A 12,763-nucleotide genomic window follows, 5' to 3' on the forward strand; every position below is an offset into this window, starting at 1 on the left:
CTGGCCGTAATGGAGGCACAAGTGCAAAAATGATTGCAAATATCTCACCACACTGTAAAAAAAAAAAACATAAAAAAAAGGTAATTTTCTGGCAGCAGGGGCACCAGAAAATGTCTGTTTAAAAACAGAAAAATACTGTCATGAAAAATACACTGTAAAACTGTAAAAAACAGTAAAAAAAACCCCCAGTAATTTCTTATCATATGATTACGGTTTATTACTGTTATTCTACACAAAAATCTCCTTATAATACCATGAAATCTTTTAATTTTAACATATATTAATTGTATTAACAATTAATAACAATAACAATGTATTAACAATACACCACTAAAAAACAGAAAAATTATCTTTAAAGAATGATAAAAGTACAGTAAATAATATAATATAATAGTAAATAACTAAGATTTGCTTTAATAAAAAAAAAAAACCAACAACAGTAATCTTAATTTTGTTTTGTTTTATTTGTTATCTGCAAATACATCCTGTGATTAACATTTAACAAAGCACTTCATAGCATCGTTAGCAGCATATTTAAATATTATTTAAATAGCATATTTACAAAATCAACAATAAAACACTCAATCCAATAAAAATAAATAAAAAAAAACAGCGAAAGCATAAGATACAATTAAAAAGAACAGGAAAAAGGATAAGATTCTTACAGTCAAAATAATATTAAAGTTAAAGAGAGTATGCCTGTCTAAAAAGATACGTTTTTAAGTGAGTTGCAAAAGTTGTTATGGATGTGGAGTGTTGAATGTAGTGGGGCAGAGAGTTCCAAAGATATGGAGCTGAATGACTGAAAGCTCTAAACCCCATCGTAACCAAACGAGCACGTGGAAGGATAAGCTGAGTGGAAGAAGAGGACCTGAGAGAACGGGTGGGTATCTTGATATGAAGGAGCTCAGTGAGATACTTAGGGGCAAGATTATTGATAGCTTTAAATGTAAGGAAAAGAATTTTATAAATTATGCGATATTTAATGGGAAGCCAATGAAGTTGCTGCAGGACAGGTGTTAAGTGACTGGTGAATGGGGTTCTGGTAATGATACGAGCAGCAGAGTTTTGGACTAGTTGTAATTTATGAATGGATTTGTCAGGTAGCCCATAAAGGAGAGAGTTGCAATAATCTAAACGGGAGGTAACCAGGGTGTGAACCAGAATTTCAGCACTGTTGGCGGAGAGAGTTGGACGAGAGATATTACGTAAATGGAAATATGCTGACCGAGTGATATTATTAATGTGGGACTGAAATGACAAAGTGCTATCTAGGATGACACCCAGACTCTTAACATGAGGGGAGGGAAACACAGAAGAATTATCGATGGAGATGGAGAAGTCGTTTATTTTAGATAGGATAGAGTGCCAATAAGGAGGAATTCAGTTTTGTCACTATTAAGCTTGAGAAAGTTTAGCGAGAACCAGGATCTGATTTCCTGAAGACAGTTTGATAGGGACGTGGGAGGGAGGGATGTAGTGGGTTTGGTGGATAAGTAGAGCTGGGTGTCATCTGCATAGCAATGGAACTGGATATTATGTTTACGAAAAATATGGCCAAGAGGAAGAAGATAAATAATAAACAAAAGGGGTCCAAGGACAGATCCTTGGGGAACACCAGAGGAAAGGGGAGCAGAGTGGGATCTGAAATTTTTGAGCTGTACAAACTGAGTACGGCCAGAGAGATATGATTTAAACCAGTGCAAGGGTGTATCAGATAATCCAAGGGAAGCTAATCGGTCGATAAGGATGGTGTGGGAGATGGTGTCAAAAGCCGCACTCAGGTCCAGGAGGATGAGGATTGTTAGTAATCCAGAGTCCGCAGCCGTGAGGAGGTCATTGGTTATTTTAACAAGAGCTGTTTCGGTGCTGTGAAGGGGACGGAAGCCTGATTGGAACTTTTCAAAGAGACTATTGTGGGTGAGGTGGTCATGAATCTGAGAAGCAACTGCTTTTTCAAGGATTTTTGAAAGGAAAGGGAGGTTCGAAATTGGGCGGAAATTGTTAAAGTTGCTGGGGTCAGCCCCAGGTTTCTTAAGAATGGGGGTTATTGCCGCTGATTTGAGGGCTGACGGAACAATACCAGTGATAAGAGAGGAATGGATAATTGCAGTTATAAGAGGGAGTGAATGCACATTTTAACCAATATAGTCGGAAGAGGATCAAGTTGACAAGTTGATGGTTTAGATTTGCGAACAAGGTTGGTTATTTCAACATCAGTGGGAAGGGTAAAGGTAGATAAGAGATGACAAGAAGATATTTGAAAATCAGATGATAATTCAGAGGTTGAGATCTGAGGGGGTAACTGTTGATATATACGATGAATTTTAGTAGAAAAAAATGTCATAATAGAATTACAGGAGTCCGTGGAGTAAAAATGTAGTGGTAGAGAATCAGGTGGACGAAATGTTTTATGCACCAGTGAAAAAAGTGCTTGAGAGTTACCAGAGCCTGAACTGATTAAGTCTGTATAGTAGTAGGACTTTGCAGTGGAAAGAGAATCTTTATAGGAAAGTAAATGGGTATAAAACATTTGTTTGTGAATGGCCAGACCAGTTTTTCTATAGAGGCGTTCCAGTTGGCGACCTCTAGCTTTCAGTTGGCGATGTTCAGAAGTAAACCAGGGTGCAGATTGGGAAAAGGAAACAGTCCGTGTTTTTATTGGAGCCAACGTATCGAGGAGATGGTGTAGGCCACAATCGTAGTGACTGAGCAGTTCATCAGGGGTGGATGTGAAGTCAATATTGGGAAGATTGGCAATACCAGAGTCTAGAGCTGCTGGGTCAATGGACTTGATATTACAGAAAGAGATAGTGCGTGACAGTTTCGTTTTGAACAGTGTAGCCTTAGCATTAAATGAAATAAGTTTATGATCAGAGATGGGAAGGTCAAATGCAGTACAGTTAAAAGGAGTGACACCAAAGCAGCAAAGTAAATCCAAGATATGGCCCTTTGAATGGGTGGGGAAATTAATAAACTGTTGCAATTCAAAACTATCAAGGCATGATATAAAGTCTTTTGTGAGATAGTTATTGTCTTTATGAATATGGATATTAAAATCACCAAGGAGAATAACATTAGGAGAAAGAGGTGATATAAGTGTAAGAAAAGCTAAAAATTCATTAATGAATTCTGAATTGGGCTTAGGTGGACGATACACGGTGGCTACAATGATAGGGGATGGACCATTTAGTTTAATGACAAGAGACTCAAATGACTGATAAAGTGGCACAGAGACAGGCGAGACTTTCCAACTCTCGCGATATATTATCGCGAGACCTCCCCCGCGACCTGTAGTGCGGGGTTTACAGCTGTAAACAAACCCGGGGGGAGTTGCTTCATTCAACTGGGAAAAGTCATTTGGCTGCTGCCAAGTCTCTGTCAGACTAAAAAAGTCATATTTACGATCATTGATGAAATCCTGGAGAATAAGTCCTTTGCCCGAAAGTGATCGTATGTTGTATAATCCAAAGTGGAGATCACTACAGTTGTTTTTGTGGGAGACAGAGCTGGGATTAGTAGACCTGGGTAGACTGGTTAGCACACTCTGGTCCACCCTCCTGCTGGATGATCTCGGTTGACGGCGAGATGAGGACCAGAAGGAGTTGATTGAAGTAGAGGCATCGATGTTAAAACTCCGTCGGGACCCACGATGAAGATATCTCCGACGAGGTAAGCGAGCATTTTCCGAGCCTGGGTGCAGCGTCGATTTTAACAGTGATGAGGCAGTCGGATTGAAGCAGAGTTTGAGAAGCTCGGCAGTCGAGTATTGAAACAGAGCCGAGGAGAAACTTGTAAGGAAAAGCGCAACAATCCACATGAGTATCACCGACTTGCTGATCCACATTTTGGCTCACACAGGAAAGTCAGGTAAAAAAAGCAAGAGAGCCAGATATAGCTGGTATAAACGCAGCAATCGGTGACAGTATATCAGCAAGGGCAATAAACAATTAAAAGTTCAATAAAAGCCGAAGTTAAAAAGCCCAGAATTAAACAAACAATCGGAAAGTAGCGGCAGCGAGTCGCGCCAGCGTTCACTTCCTTTCATCCCCGATCCCGATGAATATGGATTTCACTACCCTAGATTATGAACTGCATCATTGTTTTCCAGGGTGCGATGGTTTGAAGTGTGTTAAATGACATATTATCAATATTAATTGTGTTTTGGTCTTGTTCCTGACAGTGTTTTAAATACTGTTTAATCTTCTTTCTCATCTTGTTTGATTAAGAGAATATATGCCTCAACATTACAAATATTGAATGATAAAATCACACCACCTTACCTTTCACTGCATTGATATACTTCACATCTAATTTGAATGTTTTGTCAGTCTTTGAAACAACATGATGCATGGCATCCTTAAGGGGGCTGATTCGTGGTGGCATTTCAAACTGAGAGGAAAAAAATAGTGTGAAAAAAATTACACTGAAAATGGGGACACATGCAGAATTCAACTAGCATGTTCAATAAGTAGCCTAGATAAGAATGTTATTGTAATGTTACTGCATTACAATGAAATTGTATGTATCAATGTAAGACAAGAAATCTGAACTCTACAATATAATATCATCAGATTTATTGACTGGCACAATGCTAGCCTTGCGGGCATAAACTCACCATTTTCATTCAGGCTCTAATCTCTTACAAAACCAACATCTATAAAATCCCAGGTAGTCCAATTATTTAACTATTCATTTGGTCCTTAACCTAACTAAGTTACTCTTTTGAACGAGCTCACCATACAAACCCCAGTTTATTTTAACTACAGTCATAATTAAAACTAAGTTTATTCATTTATTCTTTTAAAGCTACTTTCCATGTCAGTTTTTGTTTTATTTTAGCCTAACGTTACTTCATTTCTCTGTGAAGCACTTTAGTCAAGATCTGTGGCTTGTATATGTTGCCTATGAGTTCATTTAAATGTAAAAACAATTTCTGATCAGTCAAACATAAGTGCTAACGTATATAATATATATATATATATATATAGGCCTATAAAACATATCTTTAATTTAAAGTATAAAATAAGCCACCGTCCAACGCAAACTAGACAGAGAAACAAACTTAATAACCGAATCCCTCCATTAGCAATCAGTCAGACTAGACGACACTTTTCAGTTACAGTTTTTTTCAATTGTTTACACGCAATTTTGAAAACAGGGTTCTTTTTTTCAAAATATAATCACAATTATCCAAACACCACACTCAATTTGCATAATTCCTAGATTGTTTGCAAAATGACACACTTCTGTCAAAACATACACACTTCAGTCAAAAGATATACACATATTTGTGAAAATGCTATTAGTTTTCATTTAACCAACACAGTCCTCAATGATCAGACACTATTGCAGCCAGTTGCACACGGCTGTGATAAATAAAAAACACATTTGTAAAAAAACTATTTTTAGGAAATAGCATGTGCTAGATTTTTGGCCAGACATTGTTATGTAAGGGATAATTTAGATGAAAAAAAAAAAATAGTGACAAACCCACAACATTCTTCATGATTAGTTTGAGATATAGGGAGAATGTACACAAAAAGGCCTACTATAAACTTGCCAAGCACTGCACAACACTGATTTCTGCAGACTCATATTTCAAGTATTTATTTACAGTATTTCTTACCATAATCAGTTACAGTAATCAACCAACAAAGAAATCAATGAAAAAAATAAAATCTGTAGACAAATCAAAATTACTGCATGAAGTACATACAGTTTGACTCTGAAGAAAAACTACTGTAAAAGCAACAAGAACAATTTGGTTGATCTCTTTGTCCAGCTCCATCAGCGTCAGTCCATGGTTGATAACATGGTCAATAAGTGTTGCACGGATTTCTTGAGTCAAATTTGGTCCTCGTCTTCTTTGTTCAGGTTCTATCAACTCTTCAAGTCCTTATCTACCTCTTCCTCTACCTAGGCCTCTTCCTCTATCTCCTTCTTCTCCTCCTCTACCTCCTTCTCCTCCTCCTCTACCTCCTTCTCCTCCTCCTCTACCTCCTTCTCCTCCTCCTCTACCTCCTTCACCTCTTCCTCTACCTCCTTCTCCTCTTCCTCTACCTCCTTCTCCTCTTCCTCTACCTCCTCTTCCTCTACCTCCTTCTCCTCTTCCTCTACCTCCTTCTCCTCTTCCTCTACCTCCTTCTCCTCTTCCTCTACCTCCTCTTCCTCTACCTCCTTCTCCTCTTCCTCTACTTCCTCTACCTCCTTCTCCTCTTCCTCTACCTCCTCTTCCTCTACCTCCTTCTCCTCTTCCTCTACCTCCTTCTCCTCTTCCTCTACCTCCTTCTCCTCTTCCTCTACCTCCTTCTCCTCTTCCTCTACCTCCTTCTCCTCTTCCTCTACCTCCTCTTCCTCTACCTCCTTCTCCTCTTCCTCTACTTCCTCTACCTCCTTCTCCTCTTCCTCTACCTCCTCTTCCTCTACCTCCTTCTCCTCTTCCTCTACTTCCTCTACCTCCTTCTCCTCTTCCTCTACCTCATCTCCTCTTTGAGCTCCCCCTCTTATTCTCACTCTTCTTCTTCTTCTTCTTCTTCTTCTAGCTCCTTCCATTTTTGTTGAAGATAGGTGAACTCACCTGCTGCCTTTTATAGCACACCTGAGTGCTGCGTTTTCAAATTAGCACATGTGTGCTTCCACACCTGGTGGATGTGCATATCCAATTCATTCATTAGTGTGGTCAATGGCAAACCGGGGCTTTGTAATGACAAGGAAGTAACCTCACAATCCTTAACTGTGTCTAAGGTGTGAAAATGTGTGTAGAGTTTTACAAATTACTGTGTGTAATGTTTTGCAAAAAGGGTGAAGCTGACAACGTGCTTACAATTGTGCAAATCTAGGCTGGTGTTTTGCTCCTTGAGTGTAAGGTTTTGCTAATAGTGGGAAAGTTTTCATTTTAGTGTGTAAGCAATTGAAAAAAACTGTAAAATTAAGTCCTTAACATTAAATTGTATGATTATGTGATCGCTTATTGGAAAAACAGAGAAAATGTCAGGCCACACTTACCGTTAGCCTCAACAATTAGCACTAACATTAACTAGCTAGCCCGCTGCCTAATCTAATTAACCTAACAGTTAACTTAATTGGTTTAATATATGTGCTTACCTTGAGCTTCGCTTTTATCCTCTGTAGAAGTTCAGATCCTTAGTTGGCATCTAACGTTACAGTAAATAATCTTCTTCCTTGTCCTCCATGTGAAGTAACGTTATCAATTTAATACTTGTATTTTTTTTTTTTTTTTTTATTGAAGACATATCAAAACAAACAATAGAAAAACAATACATTTCAAATGCTAGGGGGAGGTACAGATAGTATTATAGGAATACTTTAAAGAGTGTACATGCTTGTAAAATTCTAACAGCTTTTTGTTTCTTTGAGGGCAATATCGACTCAATATAAAGATTCACTTCATTTTTAAATGCAACAAAACATGGCTTTTTCCCTGAAAATTTGCATTTATGAATGTGAAATTTAGCCATCAAAATAATTTTTTTTTATAAAATAAGTGCAGGGGTTTTTATCTTTTGAGTTTACAATACCTAGTAGAATATCTTTCCACAGTAATGTAAAATTTTCATCAACATTTCCAACAATGAAATAAAGAACATTTTGCCAAAAAACAGACACATAAGGGGAGTGCCAAAATAAATGAACAGCTGTCTGTGGCTTCTTTTTGCAAAAACTACAACTTTCATCAATATCTTTTTTAAATCTGGATAAGAAGTGTTTAGCAGGGTATATCCTATGAAGGAGTTTAAAAGATACTTCTTTAACCTTGTTTGTTAAGAGAAGATTAGGTAGAAGCCAGACTTTTTTCCAGTCAACATCACTCACAAACTGACTCCAGTACGCAATAACATTTGGTCTTGAAACAACATCTTTCTGGAAAAGGCCTCTTATTGACCTGTTATAATTGTAATGACAGGAGAAACATAGTTTACCTACAAGAGATTGAATTGGTGAGAAGGCTGGAAATTGCTGGTAATCTAGCCTTTTTTGTTGTTTAAATAACATACAAATTTTAGGAGAAATTGCTCCAAAAACAATTGCAAATTCCCTTGGTGGTATAGGAATATTATATTTGAACATGAATTCCTTATAAGTAAAAAGAAGGCCATCTGAATTAAATAATGGTCTACCAAAACAATATTATTTCGAAACCAATTTTCAAAGAAGATAGTTTTTTGTTTGAAAAGAATGTCCTTATTATTCCAGATAAAGTATTTGTGTGGTGAAAAGTTGTGTTTGTAAATTAAACTCCATGCCAGAAAAGCTTGACGATGAAATGCAGAAAGTTTCACAGGTATTTTGTTAATATCAAAATTGGAAACAAGGAAGAAATTTATGCCACCAAAACTAGATAAAATATGTAGGGGAATAATATTCCAAATAGAGCTTGGATACCTAACAAGTTGTCTAATCCACTTAATTTTGAAAGTATTGTTTAATGTAGCAAAGTTCAGGAAATTGAGACCACCATTTTCATACAAGTTCATTAATACTGATTTTCTTATATAATGAATCCTATTTTTCCAAACAAAACCAAAAAGCATCTTATCAATCTCCCTCAATATTTTATCATCAACCTGAAGAGCCATAGCAGTATAAGTTAACCGGGACAGACCTTCTGCTTTAGAAATCAAAACTCTCCCTCTTAATGACAAGTCTCTTAAAAGCCATTGATTAAACGTCCTCTGAGTTTTTTGGATAACAGGATTAAAGTTTAATGAACTTCTATTCTTTTGATTCTTATTTATTGTAATTCCTAGGTATTTGACTTCTGTTTTTACTGGAATGTTACAATAAGATGCCACTGAACATTCTTTGACCGCCATAAGTTCACATTTCTTTACATTCAGATAAACACCAGAAGCTTTAGAAAACTCTTCTATTATTTTAATTGCAATGGGTATTTGGTCATCGTTTTGGAGAAAGAGGGTGGTGTCATCTGCTAATTGTGTTATAATAATTTCTCTATCAATAATAGTCATACCTTTAATCGTACTGGTTTTAATATGATTAGCAAGAAGTTGACTTATTAACAGAAATAAATAAGGAGAGACAGGGCAACCCTGTCTAATCCCTCTAGACAAATTGAATCTACTAGAAGTGCCACCCAACAATTTAATTGAACTGTTGTTGTTCTTATTTGCGCTAGTGTTTTAATTGCGCTAGTGAAGAAATTTCCAAAACCAAATTTTCTAAGCGTTTCAAAAATAAACAGATGCTCTACGGAGTCAAACGCCTTACAGAAATCAAGGAAAAGAATGAATCCATTATCCTCATTAAATTCAGGATAATCCAAAATATCTAAAACTAATCTTATGTTGTTTGTGATATGCCTATTCCTCATGAAGCCAGATTGAGTTTCATCGATAATTGAATCTAAAACAACTTTGAGTCTTTTAGCAAATATCAGGGCAAATATTTTATAATCATTGTTCAGTAAACTGATTGGACGCCAATTATCAAGACAGAGTAAATCCTTTTTTGGTTTGGGGATTAAAGTGATTAATCCTTGAGTCAAGGTGGGTGGAAGGCATTGATTATTGATACTTTCAATAAACATCTTGAGCAAAAAAGGGGCCAAATCTTTAATGAATTAAAGACAAATCTATAAAATTCAGCGGTCAAACCATCCGTACCTGGCGATTTATTATTTTTCAAGTGATTAATTGCCTTTATCACTTCCTCAACAGAAATAGGCATATCACAAAGTTCATTTTCAATTTTGTCAATAGTTTTCACCTCTATAGAACTCAGAAAGGCATCAGATACCGCTGGAGAATAATTGGATGTATATATTTTCTTAAAGAATCCACAACAGTAAACAGAAATTAGTTTATGGTCCTTTGTTACAACCCCATTCACATTTAATTTACCAATGTTGTTATTAATATGGAGTCTCTCTAAATTAAAGAAGTATTGTGAATTTTGTTCACCTTCTTCGAGCCAACGTCTCCTTGAACGGACAAACGCACCTTCAGCTTTCTTTCTATATAGATCATCTAGTTTGATTAGCAGATTTGATAATTGTAATTTTTCCTCATCCATCAAATCGTCTGGACATTTATTTGCTAGTTTTGTTATTTCAGCAACTATGTCGGTTTCTTTGGCTCTTTTATGTTTGGCTATCTGGCTGCCAAATTTCCTTAAATATTTAGTGACTTCAAATTTCAGAAGTTCCCAATTTGAGCAAAATGCATCCTCCTTATTTGCTTTATACCAAAAGCTACTTATCAACCCAGTGATTACTTTTTTAACTTCGTCATATAGTAGCAGAGAATTGTTAAGCTTCCAATATGATCCATTCATAAAACAACTTGTATTAGAGAATTTAATATTAATGCTGATAGCTTTGTGATCTGTGAGCGGAGTAGAAATAATGTCAACTTCTACGTCATCTTTATTAAAACTCTCAGACAATAACCAGAAGTCAATCCTAGATTGACTAGATCCTGATTTATTACTCCATGTAAATGACTTATATGAAAATTTGGCTCTCCAAATATCTGTAAGGTTGAATTTATCCATGAAGTTTTTAAGATTGTTGTTATTTATGTTAGGTCGACCTGGTGGCCATTTATCCATAGTTCCATTTAGTATAATATTGAAATCCCCTCCAACTAAGAAAATTGCATTTGGATATTTATTTAACCAGCCAATAAATATATTTTCTATGTATTCGAAAAGATTATTATTTTCCAAAGAGTTATTATACCCATATACATTTCCTAATATAAGTATTTTTTCATCATACATAATTACTTGGCAAATAAAATGTCCTGCAGGATCACATTCTGTATGAAGAACATCTCCATTAAATCTATTCTTTAAAGTAAATAGTAAATCTATTCTTTAAAGTAAATCCAGCGGAGTGTTCAGATCCATGCGCAAACCAAACTGAGTTACCCCATTGTGAAGTCCAAAATTTTGTATCTTCTTTAATAGAGTGAGCTTCTTGTACAAAACAAAAATCCGCCCTAAACTGTTTGGCAAAGAGAAATAGAGCTTTCCTTTTAACTATATTTCTTAACCCCCTAGCATTAAACGAAATAAGTGATAAATGTGACAGATTAGTTAAAGAATAGAGAACTAAAATGTCTGGTCAATCTGGTATAAACGTTAAATCAAAGTGGTATCGAGATCAGCACTCATTGAATAACTGCAGCAATTACGTGTAGGAAAAAAAACAAAACAAAAAACTATCAACGTTAGCGGTCTAAGCGTAAATTCTCTCTTATTACTTGTTTAACATTAACATTTTGACAGAACACAAAGAACAAATTTTTTATTTATAAAATGTGGCCTATATAACATAGGCTGCTGTTAAACCCCTTTTTTTTTTTTTTCTAACAACTGACCATACCTTTCTGAACACAGGTTGTTGCCCTGACGTAATTGTTATATTGTCCAATGGTATCGAAGCTTACAACAGCCTCTTGGCGTTCAGTTCAACAAATGAACTCGCATTTCTGAGAATCTTGAGAAAGAAACCTAGAAAAAATAGCACTGTGTCTCACCCCGTAATTTCAGTTCCATCAATAAAACCACGTCCTCCGATAAAGTAAGCAGATTTGCCATCATCGCGGGCTTTTTTGATTAGAGGCCACAACTTCTGTCTGCAATCTCTGTCCTCCTTTGTCAGATCTTCCTTAAACTGCATGCCTTGATTCCGGAGAAACTCACTGCCTTCCATACTGCATCTCTGAATCTCCTGGCAGTGAACCGAATGATTGTCGCACGCGGCCTCGTCTCATTAGCACGTTTGGTTCCCAGCCGGTGAGCAACATCAATCTGGCAGTTTCGCTGCTTCTTGTGGCAGCACTTCTTGGCACACGCAGATAACCTCCACTCGCACATTCTCTGTGGTCGTCTCTGGCAGACCGTGGAGCCGCAGGTTCCAGCGCCTACCATACCGTTCCAAATCCGTCACCCGACTCATACATACCCTGGATGCTTGCTCGTCCCTGTCCATTCGTTTCTCCATGTAAAGCATTTTGCTTTTTAGCTCTTTTATTTCTGCACAGGCGTTTCGAACCATCGTTTCCAGGGCATCACTTCGTGAATTGATTAGAGAGCGTTGTTACAATCTCGTCGGCATTAGATGCACTACCAGTGTGAACTTTGACAATTGTTGGTTTTTTTGCAAGTGGAGGTTTGCTTGGAGTTACAGGGTATGGCGGAAATTCTTCATCTTCTTCCAGGTGCGCGTCTTCAATCATACTGGTTTCGTAGTCATGGCCATGTTTAGCCGATACACGTGAATCAGGCTTTCCGGAGTCACTGGCCCTTTTTTGTGCAGATTTAGGCATGTTTACGGTCAAAGATATCATTTTTGGTACAGAATAGATTGGTACAGAATATCTTACGATCTAAAGCATATATGAATTCTGCTGACAGCTACGTTAACTACTTTTCCTACTAAAATTTAGGTACCGAGAGATCGAAACTTTTGACTGATCACGCCGCCATCTTGCCGGAACCCCAATACTTGTATTTTCAAGTTGCTGTCGAACTCCTTCCTAACGAGGACCCGGAAGTGGGCGGTACCCAACCATAATTGGAAAATGTGTGTGTGGAAAAGTGAGTGCATTACCAGCCAAAAATGTTTGGGGGCGCAGCAGAGCGGATATTGGATATCATTGGATACCTGATAATCATGTGTTATGGGCCAATGCTAAAACTCCGCCCAGAACCTTCAGAACAGTTCCACTATCCAATTAAATGGGTTACCCTTATGGGGACCTGATTTTTGGTC

The sequence above is a fragment of the Rhinichthys klamathensis genome, unplaced genomic scaffold (assembly GCF_029890125.1).
Source record: "Rhinichthys klamathensis goyatoka isolate OS25496 unplaced genomic scaffold, OSU_Roscu_1.1 h1tg000421l_1, whole genome shotgun sequence".
NCBI classification, from domain to species: domain Eukaryota; kingdom Metazoa; phylum Chordata; class Actinopteri; order Cypriniformes; family Leuciscidae; genus Rhinichthys; species Rhinichthys klamathensis.